Source organism: Phalaenopsis equestris, unplaced genomic scaffold (assembly GCF_001263595.1).
Source record: "Phalaenopsis equestris unplaced genomic scaffold, ASM126359v1 Scaffold000840, whole genome shotgun sequence".
NCBI lineage: Eukaryota > Viridiplantae > Streptophyta > Magnoliopsida > Asparagales > Orchidaceae > Phalaenopsis > Phalaenopsis equestris.
In genome coordinates, this window is record NW_018165280.1 from 1095615 (window position 1) to 1113760 (window position 18146).

At 37.0% G+C, this 18146-nt stretch overlaps 1 protein-coding gene across 2 annotated transcripts in view; it reads left to right on the forward strand.

Annotated features, from left to right (window-relative positions):
• LOC110031595 (tRNA (guanine-N(7)-)-methyltransferase non-catalytic subunit wdr4) overlaps positions 1-18146 on the forward strand; it is a 41776-nt gene that overhangs the window by 4548 nt on the left and 19082 nt on the right. The gene's annotated exons all lie outside the window — the stretch shown is intronic.

Consider the following 18146-nt stretch of genomic DNA (forward strand, 5'->3'; position numbering starts at 1 on the left):
CAATGCACATTTGTGGGTGGGTTGGTTCCAGCGAATGGATTGATGCATGCATGCAATGCATCATGGCTTGACTAGTCCAACCAAGTTTAGCCAGTGATTTAGGACTGATATATGATATCAGAGTGACGGTTTAATATTATTGATTAACATTATTTTTTGGCAATGATATTTGTTTTTTAATAGTACAGTAAGAAAATTTTCTATAAGAAAACTGACGTAATTTTGACATGCTAACTACATAGTTTCATCACCCCCCTTCTCCTACTTTATGTATATGTATGCCAAAGCAAGTATAACTAAAAGCTAATTACTTTTTTTTTTATGCAAACATGCTATTATTTGTTATCATTTGAAGTACATGGAGCCTTTCATTCATCATTGATTACCTTGTTAAAAGCTCCTTATATTTTTATCTATAAAAACTTAGTTTTCTAAATAAATTAAATTCAACCATTGATTTTGTTTTTTGGAACACCATTTATTATTTTAGATGTTACGCAAAAAAATTCATTTGTAAATCATTTACATAGGTCATATGCACCACGCAAGTCATACAAAGTTCATTTAGTTGATGGGGTATTGATCGATCTATTAGTTAAAATTTATGTTCACTAGCGTTAGGTTCAAATTGGACTTTTTTTTGCATGGGAAAACACTATAAATAGTGTTTTATTGATTTATGCCAGAGTGTTTTCACATGATGTTGGAATGACTTTGTAATTGCAAACAAATGCTACGTGAGGGGTTGAGTGACAATAAGGGAATGAGCGAGGCTAACGTCATTTGAAAAATTTTCTTTCGAATATATATCTAAACATATTTAAGGAGCATAAATATTTATAACATTAATAATCTTAGTATCTACAACAATCTTTAGGGTTATAATTTTATCTCTAATTCAATTAATTTTTACAATATTATCATTCAAGCTCTTATCTATAATTACATATGTATCATTTCTGATTCGACTCCTATAAGAGTATCGAAGTTTAAAATCTTAGTTATCACTCTCTTTAGTCTTTTCTCTAACTCAATTAATTTTTTTAATGCATAAGATATCTATCTGTCTATGAATCATAATATCTACTATATTAGTGAGTGTACCTATATTTCAAAATCTTATCCTAATATTAATTTAATGGACTAACTTCTTTATTCGCATCTGTCCATAATGTAAAAATCCTTGCTTATTTAACACTACACTTTGACACCGACATAGTGACACTTGCACACTTTTCACTGTATTCAGGTTATATAGTGCATCACTTTCAGGTGACGCTCTATCATTTACATGATTATTTAAATGATTCATGCCATGATTTTTTCGACAAAAAATTTACGCTAGCTTTCATTACCTAACACAACCCTCTATTTTTCGCATCTGAAATTTGGGACCTGACAATAGCAGTGTTTTGCATACCAAAAGAAAGAAAATGATTTTAATTACTAAAACTTATCATCATATCCATCATTTCATTAGCTCCATTCAGGTAATGTCATGCCAAACTAATGAAATAAACAAAACTCAAAGTCAAAATGATAAGTATTAATACATATAGGATTAATGTTAAACCAGTCTTAAGAAAGTTACCATAAATTAAAAAAATCTCAAAGTTAACAAAGCATTAATTTTAAATGTTGCTTGAGTTATCCCCATTTTCCCTTGCACACATTTTCATTTTATGTCATTGTCTCAAATTCAGGATGTATCTAAAAAAGCAAAAAAAAAAAAAAAAAGAATATAATATTTTTTAATGCTTCATATAAACATTAATCCACTTAATAGAAAAATTAAACTTAAATAAATGTTTAGTACCTTGTTCTAATCTAATGTCTCAATAATATCATGTTTTAATGAATTTTTATATTGATCTAGAATTCTCCACTATTACTATAGGCACTTTTTGAGGCAATGTTGACCTCATTTTTGGATGAGATCTTCACCTCTCTCCTTAGAGCATAGGGTCTAGCTTTAGGTTTCCTTTGTTTGACCCTCCTAGAGGACTAGTATGAAACTCACACCCTTTAGAAAATTCGAGCCATTCCGTCACTCCTTCGAGTCTTGTATGGGCGGTCCTGAATCCTCGACATTTCGTTAAGTTGATGAAAATCGACACATGAGACACGAGTCGAGTTCCTATATTAATAGGAGCAGCCCTAAGGAAGGGAACCCCTTTGCGACCCGAACGCTCGATAACGCCGCATTTTGCTCACGCATCGCACCCCTCACGATTTTGACTTAAATTGATTTGCCCGTCAGCGAATTCGTCCGGACGACCCCGGATGACGAAACAGACCATACGGATGTGTTCAGGACGTCAATTTTAGCGAGAAAGGACACTCATATCGTTATGGTTTCGCGCGCGAGCGATTAACACGAATTTCAATGCACATTTTTTTATATAGCGGTGCGCGGGCCCAGGCTCAACCCAGGTTCAACTTAGGTCTGATTCGGGTTCGATTCAGACTGGAATCTGGCTAAACACGGGCTAGGCACCATCTCATCTGAATTTGAAATTCAAATTTCAAAATTAAATTTCAAAATTCAAACAAATTTTTAAATTTTGTCTTAATTAAAAATATTCAGGTGTTAATGCTTTCCAATTGAACATCCCCTGCATTTGGAAACCATTTATTTACCCGCCAATTGATTAGAGTAACGGCTCCTCTCCCGCTGACCTATTTCTTTCTCGAGCACGAGAGCCTTGGCTTCCTGCTCTCACTCGACCAAAGTCCCTCTGTCCCGCTCGTCTTCCTCCTCTGCGACTCGATCGCAGCTTTAGCTAAAGCTCCTGCTTGCCTCCCTCGCTCGACTGGACTCTTCCTTCCAGCGAACCGAAGTGCTCCTCTCCTTGTGCGCCGAAGAGCCCCGCTCCTCCGCTGTGACTCGATCGCAGCTCTAGCCGAAGCTTCTGCTTGCCTCCCTTGCTCGACCGAACTCCCTCTTCCCCTCTCAAGCTCGACTCCCTCCTTCCTCACTCGACCAAAGGAGCTCTCAACTCCTCCCTCTGCGCCAGAAAACCGCCGCATCCCCTTCCTCTCGACACCGAAGCCACTCGCCTTCCCATCTGCTCTCCTCTCTGCACCGCGACCAAACCATTCGACTCCCTCACTCCTCCTGCAAGCCAAGCAAGACCCTGAAGAAGACATTCGAGCTCATCAAAGGTAGCCGCATCAAAAGGTACTCCATTTTTTTTTTCCTTTTTTTATGTTCTTTTTTATGTCTTTCCTTTGCATTTATTTCACTCGATATTATTTCTTGCATAACCTGTTGTGTTGAGTTTGTCTATTTATGCATATTCATAGTTCAACAAGTTGAGCTTCTATGCACCAAGAGCATAAATGAACAATTCCTGATAATTTGTCATGTCTTCAGTGGGATAAATTACCATGTCTTCAATGGGTTAAAGAAGTTGGTTTTTTTTTTCTTTATATACATAACCTGTCCTTCATCATTCTCAGTTACATTGCTTTTTATACCCTCACGAAATTAGAAAATGAGCAAACCACCTGATGGTTTGGTCATTTGGAATTATCATGTGATTTACCTCCAGATTGAAAGTTAGGAAAATTGCAAAAGGGTTATTGGAGGGATGTATCTTGAAATAATAGTTTCTATTTGTTTGGTCTGTGGCTTTTTCTGCAACAACAATACAACAAAAGCTATGCATACTCTCTCAACTCTTATGAAGAAGCAAGCCAGGGAAAATAATATCGTGGTGAATGATTGATTGCTTTGATAGAATTTTTATCTCATATGGGGTAATAATGGCAGAAGCATTCACATTTGCATACTCGCCGCCCAACTCTTATATATATTTACATTTATGACACCCTAACCTATGCATGAGATGTATAAAAGTTATTGCAATTTTGGGTAGGAAGTTTAATGTCACTTCTGATTATTTAGGGGTTGTTTTACTCACTGTTTTAAAGGCATTAAACCCATCATTCGGGCGTTGTTTTTACCACTTTGGAACCATTTTGATACCATTTGGGCTCCATTTTTTGCACTGTTTTGGGGTACTTTTGTTGGTCGATTTGGGGCAATTTATGTACAGTTTTGTGGTGCTTTTGTGAGCTGATCTTGGGACCCTTAAACGCTGATGTTGGAGCCTTTAAATGCACATTGTGTTGGGCTGTTTTAGGATTGTTTTGGGGCCATGGAAGCTTTCTAGCTGCTGTCGGAGTCATAGAAAGCTGTAGGACCACTACCCAATGCTCCTAGCCGCTGCCCGATATCGTAGCAGCGCTGTAGGCTGTTGTACAAGGCTTCAAAACCACTGTTTGGAGTATAGGAGCGCTGTTAGTTGTTGTCCAAGGCTCCAAAGTCAGTATAGGGACGCTGTAGGCTACTGTCCAGGACTCCAAAGTCACTGTTTGGGTTCGTAGGAAGCCATCTAGGTGCTGCCCACCGCTATTTGGGTTCGTAGGAAGCCATTTAGGTGTTGTCCACCACTGTTTGGGTCCGTAGAAAACCATCTAGGGGTTGTCCACCACTGTTTGGGTTCGTAGGAAGCCACCTAGGAGCTGTCCACCACTATTTAGGTTCGTAGGAAGCCACCTAGGAGCTGTCCACCACTATTTAGGTTCGTAGGAAGCCAAGTAGGTGCTGTCCACCAGCGTTTGGATTTGTAGGAAGCCACATAGACGCTGTCCACTAGCATTTAGGTTCGTAGGAAGCCATCTTAGGTTCGTGGGACGCCATCTAGGTGTTGTCCACTAGTGTTTGGGTTCGCAGGAAGCCACACGGTTCGTAGGAAGCCATCTAGGTGTTGTCCACTAGTGTTTGGGTTCGCAGGAAGCTATCTAGGTGTTGTCCACCACTGTTTGGGTTCGTAGGAAGTCATCTAGGCGCTGTCCACTAGCATTTGGGTTCCATCTAAGTGCTGCCCGCCGCTATTTGGGTTCGTAGGAAGTCATTTAGGTGCCGCCCACCACTGTTTGGGTTCGTAGGAAGCCATTGAGGTGCTGCCCACCACCGTTTGGGTTCGTAGGAAGCCATCTAGGTGCTGCCCACCACTATTTGGGTCCGTAGGAAGCCATCTAGGGGCTGTCCACTACTGTTTAGGTTCGTAGGAAGCCATCTAGGTGCTGCCCACCACTATTTGGGTTCGTAGGAAGCCGCATAGGTGATGCCCATTGCTGTTTGGGTTCATAGAAAGCCATACAGGTGCTGTTCGAAGTTCCTAACTGCTGTCCGGAGTCGTGAGTCGTAGGAATCATCGTTCGTACACTTGCTAGTTGTTGCTCAGAGCCATAGGAGGTCGTAGGATCACTGTATTAGCTCGCTAGTTACAGTCAGGAGTTGTATGAAACCTGAGGATTGCCTGTTTGGAGTTCCTAACTATTGTTAAGACTTGTTTTACGGCTTACTGTTTCCTTCTTTTCTCTGCAATTTATTTAAATTCTCTGCAAATTATATTGTGTTTTGTGAGTTAAACATGCAACATGGATAACAGCAGCAGATACGCCACGTATGCAAGTACATTTTATTTATTGTTGTTTCTTCATTGTAATTTATTTTGGCTCTAACACATTATGCAAGTACCAAATACAATTTCACTTTCAAAACAAAATGATTTTTCAAAATTAAACAATATTTTAAAAAAAAAAAAAACATAACATGTTTTTTCGAATTTACAGGAGTCTCTTGGAGGAGTTAACCCACGGTTGCTAACGAGATCTCGGTTTAAATGAATTTCATAATTCGTTTAAGCTAAGTAAATTCAAAAGAAAGTAGTGATACCAGAATGAGAGAACTGCGAGATCCTAACCGGTGTCGCTTTTATCAACTTTAACAAACTCTATAACACTTAAATGATCATAACCTTAGGTAACATTTGATTTGACATCATGACTTGACACATTAGAAAACTTAAAACCCTCTTCGACTAGGAGTTTGGAGCAACTTCGTGGGCAGCGCAATAAGGAGCTTGAAGCAGACTATAAGTGGAGGTGGTCGTCATTCTACAACAGCAAAACAAATCTACACTAGCTAAACTCTCACTTTAATCTAAATAACAACCCCATAGAACTTCGAGGTAGCTCGCCCAACGCGACGTAAATCCTCACTCTCTTTTAGGCTCCTGCACAGTCATACTGAGCAGTATAAGTCCTAAATCGCCTTAGATTCCGAGGTTGTCGTCCAGAAGAACGTAAAATCTCTTATCTCTGCGAGCTATTTGCATAACCAGTTATTATGCAATTATAAGTCCCAAACGAATAAAATTGACAGGATTAAAACATTCAAATGACATTTTCTCTAAAACATAGCCGCACAGTAGGATAGTTTGAGAAGTCACTGAGGATTCTCCTCAGGATCTGTGAAGTCCCCTACCCTTTACTTCTTTTGGACTCCTGAAAGAACTGTTTCTACTTCAGGATTAAAACATTCATATAACATTTTCTCTAAAACATAACCGCACAGTAAGATAGTTTGGGAATTCACTGAGGATTATCCTCAGGATCTATGACGTCCCCTACCCTTTACTTTCTTTGGACTCCTGAAAGAACTGTTCCTACTTAAGCTACTTTCACTTGTTTTTTTCCAGGTCATAACGTGAAAACCTAAACCTCAAATTATTGAAGACTAGAACTACTGATCATTATCGAGAGTTTTCTCATGTGACTCCCATCATTTGGAATGTAATTAAATATAGGGGATTGCCTCTATAGGGAACTTAAAGCATATGTAAAATAAACTCTATTTAATTTTTGTATTAAATAGGAGAATTTGTCGGTCACATATAGAAGTTTCGCAGACCAAATGAATGTCACAAATCTCTAAGTTTGCAGGATTGGGTTTACCGTCGGGGTCTACACTTATCTTTTGGATTGTGTAGTATTCAGAGTATCAGACACGATTATGAAAATTATTGGATTAATGAGATCTATTCGGTCTCATTTTCTAAAAAATTAAAACACTACTTTCATAATCTAAACGATATACTTTATATTTAAATTAAATTTTCAAATCAAAAAGTTGACCAACAATTTTTGGCGACTCCACTGAGACCATCACAATGCTTTGTTTTAATTAAACAGTCGGTCAACTTTTCGATTGATTTGTGAAAATATGATTTTTGAAAATTTAATTTAAATATAAGGTATATAGTTTAGATTATGAAAGTAGTGTTTTAAATTTTTAGAAAATGAGACCGAATGAATCTCATTAATCTAAGAGTTTGCATAATCATGTATCGTACCTTGAATACTACACATTCATAGAGATAAGTGTAAATCCCGACGATAGTCTCAATCCTGCAAACTAAGAGATTTGTGACATCTGTTTAGTCTGCCAATCATTTATGTATAATCGACAAATTTTCTTATTTAATACGAAGATTAAACAGAGTTTATTTTACCTGGATTCCAAGTTCTCTATAGAGACAAACCTCTATAGTTAATTACATTCCAAATGACGGGAGTTACTTGAGAAAACTCTCGATAATGATCAAATGTACTAGTTTTCAAGAATTCTTGATTTAAGTTTTCACGGCAGGACGTGGAAAAAACAAGTGGGAGTGGCTCAAGTAGGAATAGTTCTTTCAGGAGTCTAAAGGAAGTAAAGGGTAGGGGACATCACAGATCCTGAGGAGAATTCTCAGTGACTTCCCAAACTATCCTACTGTGTGACTGAGTTTTGGAGACGATGTTATTTAGGTGTTTAATCTTGTCAATTTTATTATTTGAGATTTACACTTGCATAATAACTGGTTATGCAAATAGCTTGCAGAGATAAGAGGTTTCACGTCGTTCTGGATGACAACCTTAGAACCTAAGACGAGTTAAGATTTATACTGCTCAGTATGACTGTGCAAGAGCCTAAAAGAGGGTGAAGATTTACATAGCACTGGGCGAGCTACCTCGAAATCCTATGTGTTGTTTAGATTAGGAAAGTTTAGCTGGTATAGAACTGTTGTGCTGTTGTAGAATGACGACCACCTCCACTTGTAGTCTGCTCCAAACTCCTTGTTTCACTGCCCACGAAGCTGCTCCAAACTCCTTGTCGAAGCGGGTTTAAGTTTTCTACTGTGTCAAGTCATGATGTCAAATCAAATGTTTCCTAAGATTATAATCATTTAAATATTATGAGGGATGTTAAATTTGATTAGAACGACATTGGTTAAGATCCCACGGTTCCCTCGTTCCGGTATCATTATTTTCTTTTGAATTTACTTAGCTTAACCGAATTGTGAAATTCATTTAATTCGAGGGGATCTCGTTAGCAATCGTGGGTTACCTCCTCCGAGGAATTCCCGTAAATTCAAAAGGACGTGATGTTTTTTATGTTGTTTTTGTTTTGAAAATATTGTTTAATTTTTTGAAAATCGTTTTGTTTTAAAATGAAATTGTATTCAGTACCTGCATGTTGTGCTAGAGCAAGAGTAAATTGTAATGATAAAACAATAACAAATAAAATGTACCTGTGTGTGTGACGTATCTGCTGCTGCTATCTCTGTTGTCTGTTTAGCTTACAAAACATAATATAATTTGCAGAAAATTTTAATAAATTGCAGAGAAAAGAAGAGAATAGTAAGTAACAGAATAAGTCATAACAACAATTAAAAACTCCAAACAGGTGATCCTGCAGTTTCCTATAACTCTGAAATGCAACTAACGAGCTAATACAGTGATCCTACGATCTCCTACGGCTCTGAATAACAACTACCAAGTGTGTACGATGATCCCACGACTCCGAACAGCAGCTAGGAACCTCGAATAACAATTGTATGACTTTCTATGACCCCAAAAAACAATGGGCAACACCTATGCGGCTTCCTACGAACCCAAACAGCGGTGGGCAGCACCTAAATGACTTCTTACGAACCCAAACAATGGTGGACAACTTCTAGGTGGCTTTCTACGAACCCAAACAGCGGTGGACAACACCTAGATGATTTCCTACGAACCCAAACAACGGTGGTCAGCATTTAGATGGCTTCCTACGAACCCAAACAGTGGTGATCAACACCTAGATGGCTTCCCACGAACCCAAACAGCGGTGATCAACACCTAGATGGCTTCTTACGAACCCAAACAATGATGAGCAACACCTAGATGACTTCCTATGAACTCAAACAACGATGGACAACACCTATGTGGCTTCCTACGAACCCAAACAGCCGTGAACAACACCTAGATGACTTCCTATGAACCCAAACAGTGGTGGACAACATCTAGATGATTTTCTACGAACCCAAACAATGGTGGACAACACCTATGTAGTTCCAAAATAGTGCTCATAATCAGCCCAAACCGGCACCTAAAGTGACTCCAAAACAGTGAGGAATTTGAGCAAGAACAACCCTATAGATTGCCTCAAATTGGCTAACTAAAATGTCACAAAATAGTAATTAAAACAACCCTCAAATGATGTGTTTAATTCTTCCAAAACAGTGATTAAAACAGTCACCAAATGATGGGTTTAATTTCACCAAAATAGTGATTAAAAGTCCCCAAATTATGAGTTTAATTCCTCTAAAACAGTGATTAAAACAACTCCCAAATGATGTGTTTAATGCTTCCAAACAGTGATTAGAACAACCCCCGTTTAATGCTTCCAAAACAATGATTAAAACAACCCCCAAATGATGTGTTTAATTCCACCAAAACAGTGATTAAAATAGTCCCCAAATGATATATTTAAACCTTCCCCAAACAATATGTAGTACGGAAATTTCCAAACTTGTTTAAGTAAATTGAAAAAAAGGGCTAGACATGTAAATGTCCACCAAAGAAAGATTTAAAGCATAAAACAGTGTTAGAGAGGTGTTAAATAAGTCATTAAGTCATGTCGATCTCAACATTGGTTGATAAAATTTATATTCAAAAGTTTAAACAGAACCGAATAATGATAGATTTGCATGCATAGCACGCAAAAACTTATATGCTTTTACATATCTAACATTCAAGCTTTAATTTTGGCATACGCATCGCCTTACCTTTTCATAGAAAAGAGGTATTTTACCCAATTACTGCAATTGTTGCTGTTCTGTGCTCCAAGCGTTCTAGCAATTTCAGCAGCTCAAAAAAAAAAAGTCATGTTCCTTGCTCTTCTACCTCTGCTACCTCCAATGCGAGCGAGAGAGAGCGAGAGAGATGGTCTGCCGAGCGATCCTAGTAAGGAGAAAGAGAGGACTCCAGCGAGAGGGAGGTGTTCGCTCGAGAGAGACGGTGAGCCGAGCTAGTCTGTTCGCGAAGAAGTGAGGAGAAGCGAGCGGCTAGTGCTTCGATTGAGAGAGGGGAGGCGAGGCTTTCGGTGGAGTGAGGAGGCAAGGCAGACAAGTGGATTTCAGTGTAGAGGGGAGGCGAGTAAGTGCAGGCGAAGAGACTCTTGATCAGGAGAGGTGAATGAGGAGTATTCGGTACAGAGGACAAGAGCGAGGTCGAGTGTTACGGTGCAGGGGGATCAAGAGAGGTGAAGCTGGCGATCGTGAGAGGGAAGCAGGCTGACGGATTCAGTTCGGAGAGGAGCGAGGCCGAATGAGGGAGGCGAGCGAGGGCCTCTCGAGCGAAGCTTCTCCTGCGTGATGAAGAGGGAGGCTGGCTCGAGCGAGGGCGAGCGAGAGCGAGCGGTGCAGAGGGTTTTGGTCGCGAGCGGGAGAGGCGAGCGAACAGGTGGGCTTCGTTGCGTGAGCCAGGAGGGGGAGGAAGGAGTTGAGATTCCTGTCGAGAGGAGTTGAGCGCTGGAGCTGCGATGAAGTGCTTCAAGCAAGTAGAGCAATGGCTTCGAGCTGGAGGAAGAGGCGAGGGAAAGCTTTTGTGCCAAGGACCCGGGCAAGCGGGGGAGCCGAATGCTACATCAAAATATTGCAATGTGTCTGTTATAGGAGATTGGGCGGGGAAATCAATACCTTCCATTCATGCAGCGGGTTTAATTCGAACAAAAATAACACCTGAATATCTTTAATTAAGACAAATTTAAATCATTTATTTGAATTTTGAAATTTGAATTTCAAATTTAGGTGAGCTGGTGCCTAGCCCGTGTTCATCCTAAGTCCAGTCTGAATCGAACCTTAATCGAACCCGAGTCAAACTTGGGTTGAGCCCGAACCCGCACACTGCTAAATAAAAAAATGTGCGCTGAAATTCGTGCTCATCGCTCGCGTATGAAACCATAACGATATGGGTATCCTTTCTAGCTAAAATCGACGTCCCGAACTCATCCGTGTAGTTCGTTTCATCATTCGGGGTTGTCCGGATGAGTTCGCCGACGGGCGAGTCAATTTAAGTCAAAATCGTGCGTGGTGCGATGAGTGCGCAAAATGCGGCATTTGCCCATGTGAGACTCGAAGGAGTGACGAGGTGGCTCGAATTTTCTAATGGTGTGGGTCCGGTACTAGTCCTCTAAGAGAGTCAAACAAATAAAACCTAAAACTAGACCCTAGGCTCTAAAGAGAAAAGTAAAGACCTCACCCAAAAATGAGGTCAATAGGCAACCATTGAAATTTGAATACATAAAAATATCACATGTCATTGCTACCACATTAGGAAACCTATATTGATTACCCCTCTAATAATGCAAAATATTCAACTCCGTCCTTGTTCTAAGTTTAGGCTCATCTAAATAAATTGAAAGCCGTGACATTGTAGGCATGCTTTCTTCATCACTAATAGAATCAAAATCCTATATGAAAATAAATGTTACGTAGATTAAAACAATAATAATAAGTTAGACACAAAAATAATAAGATTTAGTTGTGTTAGGAGAAAATCATATGTAAAAATTAGGATGTAATGATTGTTGAAGTACGAATCCTTGAATTATAACTCTAAAAGAGTTTGGTTTGCCTTGATATATGTGAAGAAGAACCAATTGAGTTAGATTTTAAAGAATGTCTAAATAATGAGAATCATTTCTCCCTTATTTTTTTGTCTCTCTAATGTAGCAGTCAGCATGAAGATTTTTGCAACACCATTCAATGAAATTGAACTTATATATTGGATAGAGTATAATGGCAATTGCTAATATTGTGGAGAAATCTGACCAGTATTTCTTAAACTTCACAAGCATTTTTGTTGCCATTTTCCCGGCAAAAACTGGACCATTTTCACTTTCATGCTTTAATGCAACGTATGTGGTAGAAATACATGAAAAATAAATATTTAATATTGTATATTTTGTTTTAGAGAATACACTTGTAATCTCATAAAAAAAAATCTAAGAATATATATATGTGAATTATTTTCTCCCACTCAGTATTAACAGTCAAATTTTATAATTAGAGTCACTCAAATCTTTGAAACAAAAAAGCACGTCTATAACATATGACACTATTAAGCATGTTGAAAGTTGAGTTTCACCTTGTAGGAATATCCTGCTTCAAGCCTCTTTTATCAACATGACTATTTTTTGCTTTGCACAATCTAAATTTTTTTACTTTCTAGCTTGAGAACCTTTAACATATTTAATACTTTCACGAATCCTTGAAACAGAATCATTTATCTCCTTTACTATTCATAAACAATTAATTTAATAATATGTGTACAACATCACATATGAAAGAACTCCCCACTACATAGAAGTACTCCTCTTACATCAAATGATTTCTCAAGAGCTAAAACATTGTCTAAAGTGTGTACAACAGAGACCTGGTTTGCTAAAACATTATCTAATGTGTTATATAAAAGTTTGCTTTTGATTCTCCAATTTGTCAAAAAGATTGCATAACATCAAATAATGTGAGCTCATCATGAGACGGTAACATAAATTCAAAGTGGTTGTCAAGCATTATCAATAAAATGTGTAGTTAAAAAAATAAGTCCAGTAGTATTGATTGAAGTTCACAAATCAGACGTCAAATTAAGGCCCCATTTGGGGCAGCTTTAAAGTGTGGGCGGCGTTTTGAAAACGCCGCCACACCGTTTGGTTAACACTTATCACCAGCTTATGTAAAACAACTATTTTGAAAATACAAAAGACGCGAACAGCAGGCCTACCCCCGCGGTCCGCGTTTTGCGAAATAGGGTCTGTTTGGGGCAGCTGCAGCTTATCCAGCTTCTGCTGATAAGCAGCTTATCCTGATAATCTGCTGATGAATAGCTGATTCAGATAAACTGTCTGTCTGTTTGGTTGACGCTTATGAAAAACAACTGATTCTGGAAAATTGACAATTCTGCCCCTGTTCTGAATAAGCAGTTTAGTTGTTAGGTTAGTGCGTTTTGTAAACAGCTTATTTGAAATTTTTTTTTAATTAAATGAATAATCTGTGTAGCAGAATTTGTTCTTTTCTCAACAAAATTAAAGATCACTGTTCAAACAAGAAAATACCAAAAAGTTGATTTATATTTATATAACTAAAATATATCCGATCACATCAAACGAATATGTTACACATACAAAAGTCAAATGCACCAGCACATACTACTACAAAGTATTATAACCCATAAAAAAGAAAAAATAATATGTTAAAATGATAAGTAAAAATATGATAATGTTAACTTTATAATGTAGCGGCATATCACGGCCCATGCCAACTACATCTAACATTTCAGAACCCTGAGCAAACCTAAGCAAACCTGTCCGACGGCGATATCGTAGAAACGGAAGAACTCGAACCACATGCGGCGTTGTCCCGTTGTGGTACTATTGATATCGTAGAAATAGTTCCACTGTCGGCCCACCTGAAAAATTTGCAGTCGTCCGATCCTTGTCCCCAACGCGGGCTCCTGTAGAATTGTCGCCCGTAACTATGTGTCTGTCTTGATGTGAATAGCAATGATGGTAGCCCACATCGGCACATCATTTGCCATGACTTTCCTGAATATCTCGAGCTCATTGTCCTGCAATTATTATAAAAAGCGTTGATCAGTAAAAAACTAGAGGGAATAACAAAAAAAAAAAACTCAACATACTAAATTGTGAAAAATTGGTTGGAACAGAGTTCTTTGGCCATCCAATGTGCTCCACTATTATATGAATAAAAGTAATAAACATTAAAAGCAAAAGGACAATGTTTGATTTCTTGGAAAGTAATGCTGTAAACAAACCTTATCCCGAACAGCTATATTGAAAAGAAATTAGAGAATGCCCTGAAATGTAAATTTTATGTTTGAACAATTAACAAACATTGCCCCAAACATTTAGGCCAAAATATACTTTTGCAGTTTGTATGAATTGACATTCTTTACCATCCATAAATTGAATGCTTCAATTGCTAAACAGAATTAAATAGAACCTCAAAGAATGAACATTGAAATTAAAACTAAAATTGCTGCATTTGCATCTTTCACCAGCCATAAATTGAAGTTTTTTTCTCAATAACATAGCCAGCCATAAATTGAAGTTTTTTTCTCAATAACATAATTCTAACTTTTTTCTCCTCTAAATAAACCCACTATTAAAATGTTTTGAGTGCTATGTATGTAAACATCTTAATAATTTCGAACTCTTCAACCAAAAAAACAGTAGGTATTCAGTTCGAACAACGCATTTGAATCCTTAAAAAAATACAGCATTTGAGCAACCCAGAAAATCAACAAATAACTGGCCTTCAAAAGAGCATTTGAACTCTTCCATCAGTAGACATCTAGCCCAAAAACGCAATGCATATATGAGTAAAGTGGCAAATGCGTAAGAAATGAAATACAGGTGGTAAAGACATAAATATGTGAGAATTGGATGTATGCCTGTAAATCATCCAACCTGACACATGCAAACAAATGAGCTCGGCAACGATTGATTGGTCATAACAAGAAACAAACATGCCAAGTCTCATGTGATAATAACTTCAGTAAAAATAACTTGTTTAATATATAAATATCACAAGTATTAATAAAATTATTTTCATACATCCCCAAATGCAACTTTATCTACAAATCTAACACCCAAATAATTAGAACAATGCTTGATGATGATTTTAATTCTCATTAAAGAGATGGTCAGAGCCATGTTATTTGCCCTATAGCGATCAAATAGTCAGCTTAAATAATGAATATAGAAACATTTAGAGTAATATATCAAAATAGTAACTTGGCTATTTCGATGGGATCGGTTTAGTTTCAGAGTAGTAAAGTTGTTACATGGCATGCCAACTTACCTAGATGAATGTGCAGTATAACCTAAATGAATGTGCAGTACAATCTATTAGCATTGACCAACCATAAACCTGTCTAAAATAAGCATACTAATATAAGTTTCCTTTCTTTTTTTACTTTATAAACTATTTCATGCTTAAAGAACAACCATGACCAAACAACTTTACCCGCAGCAAATTCAAGATTATTCCAAAGTATACATAAAATACAAGAAAATTTTGCTACCAAAATAATATGGCCAAGAAAATCTTTTTTATTTACCCTACCAAATTAAACTTTATTGTCAAAACTGCTAAGTCAATCAAATTAAAATTTGCTACCAAAACTTTGCCTTTTGTATTAAACCCACCAAATTAAACTTTGCTACTAAAGCAATATGACCAAGAAAACCAAAACCAATTTTCATGCTCATTTAAAACCAAATCTGTAGGAATAAAAACATAAATCGTATCCTTTAGCACATCAAATGTGATTAGGAAATGAGACACATATATGCTAGTGAATGAGTTATTAGAAAGATTGAACCCATGAAGATTCATTGGATATAAATAAATTGTTTTAAGAATCTTGCCAAAGCTATTGAATCATTATACTGTAAACTTATTATTTTAAAGAAATTGTTTTAAAGCTGCAATATGAATTCTGAAATATAATTCATAGTTAATTTATTTTTTTGTAATATGAATTTTGGAATCATTATACTATAAACTTAATAAAAAAATAATAAATACTTAATAAAATATAAATTATTAAAGACATTTAAAAAAAATATTTGTAAATTTCTCAATATTGTGATCATAACATTTTTTCTATCAAAACTTAACAATAAATTTTATCTCAAAACTGCACAGTGCTTCAAAAGTGATATTAATCAATTTAACAATTAAACATCATATAAAGAGATGTTGTAAAAAACTTTATTCACGATCGGCTGATATCATCTGCTATTTATTCTCGTAAAGTCATCATCTCTGATGCACCTTCGCCCTCTCGAGTGCATGCATCTTCTGAACCAAAATTTTCATGTATTGAACGTCCCGCATGATATTCAAATGCTTCAGGTGAGATTTGCACTGAATCATCTTCTAAAATGACAAACTTCGTATCCAATCTGGAAGGGTGACGTCGGATGAAATTGTGTAGCGCCATTGTGCCAACAACTATTTGTACTTGCTTTGGAAAAGGGTAAGACGACACATCCCGTAATATGACTCACTTCTTCTTCCACACTCCGAACACTTTCAATTACGTCGCGCAATAAATAGTTTCTTTTGTTAAAAATCTTTTTTTTTGTCTCGTGCGACACCACTAGATCTTTCAAAATCAGGAATGTGTTACTTCATATCTGGATAGAGCTTTAGATATCCCCTTTGTAATAGATATCCGGTATCAACCGAATAGTATTTATCCAGAGGTGGGTACAGAATTTCATGTCTCAAGTTTCTGGTAGCGAACTTGAAAACACACTATCATGGGCGCTTCCTTCCCATCCAGCCATAACAAAAGTAAAACACATATTAAAATCACATACGGCTATAACATTTTGTGTTGGGGCGCCGCACCAGCCGATGACAACTTTTTCTTCACTAAAAAGTCGTGCATCGACGTGTGTTCCGTCAATAGTTTCAATACAATCCTGGAGTTACAACTAAAAGTTTTTAAATTGTAATATAATAAAAGTAGAAAGATAAATGTAATGATAAAATACAGACTTTAAAAAATGATTTATATCGAGAGTCATTTGCAATTTGTGAAAGAATTGAATTGAATGTTGGATCCTCGGGCTTCACTAATTTCTGGGCCAAACTCACAAGAGAGTTTAAACCGACTGAGAAATATCGACGGATGGTTTTAGATAAATGTTGAAAACGCTTCATCACTCCTCTTATTGATTCATTTTGAGATAAGATGTACAGGGTTATTGCAAGCACTTCCCTTGGGGTTGTTTTTGCAAAGCCGTGTAACCCATGATGGATCCGGAGTTCATTTAGCAGATCATGAAATATTTCTTGTGTCAAACGGAGCATATTAAAGAACCGTGTTGGATGACCCCGTAATAACTCACCAACCCATCTGTCTTCTATTTGAGTTGAAGTCATACATGAGTTTCGGTCAACGTGTTTAAGATAGTAATAATACAATAAGGTAAGGGTAAATGCAACTGTGTGTATGTGGTTGATTTCTTCTTCATCCATACTACAAAATTATTAAACGTAAATGAATTAATATTAGTAATAAGAATAAAAGTATGCTATGAAAGATGAATAGAACACATGAACTTTGGGCAAAACAAAAAAATATATAATAAAATTGACTATCACAAAAACAACAACCACATAGAAAGGTGAACTGTCTAAAACATCCACGAAGGAGATAAAAAAAAGTGTGCATCACATAAACATAACATAGAACAATAGAAATTAAAGTACATAATAACTCAAATATTCAGTCGTGCATAAAAGATCGCAAGTATTTCACTCGGTATTTCGGTTTCAACTTCATAAAAAACTGTCTGATTGTTGAATCTCGTAACACCTTCACGTATTGAATGTAGTCATTATCATTTGCCTTAACATCAGAATATGTATTGAGGACCTGAAGACACTCATCAATTGAGTTGTCCTGCGATGAAGAAGACCGAGTTTTGCATGTTTCAACAAGTGCATCAATAGTGCTTTTAATGAAAGCAACCACTTTGTTTTTCTTTTCTACTCTTGGACGCTTATGCACACTAGTGGATTGAACATCTGTGTGAACATGGCTAGGACGGTCTCCTGAATCACCTATCTGCACGGTATTCATTTCTTGGGCTGAGTTGCCAAACCCTATATCATTTGGGTTGAACGCATGAGTTTCTGTACCGACAACCTCAGTGAACTTTTCATCTAGTTTTTCCTTCATTACTGGATCAATGCTAACGAATTTAAATTTTTTGTTGACGACACTGCCTGATATAGATAACAAATGTGCATTAATAAAATAGTGTCAACTCAATGCAAAATTAGATTAAACATAAAATAAAAATAGTTATTTATGCACCTGTAATTTCTCAGACCACCATTCCTCTGGTGCATCTATTGTGCGCTTAACTGGATCCCAACATA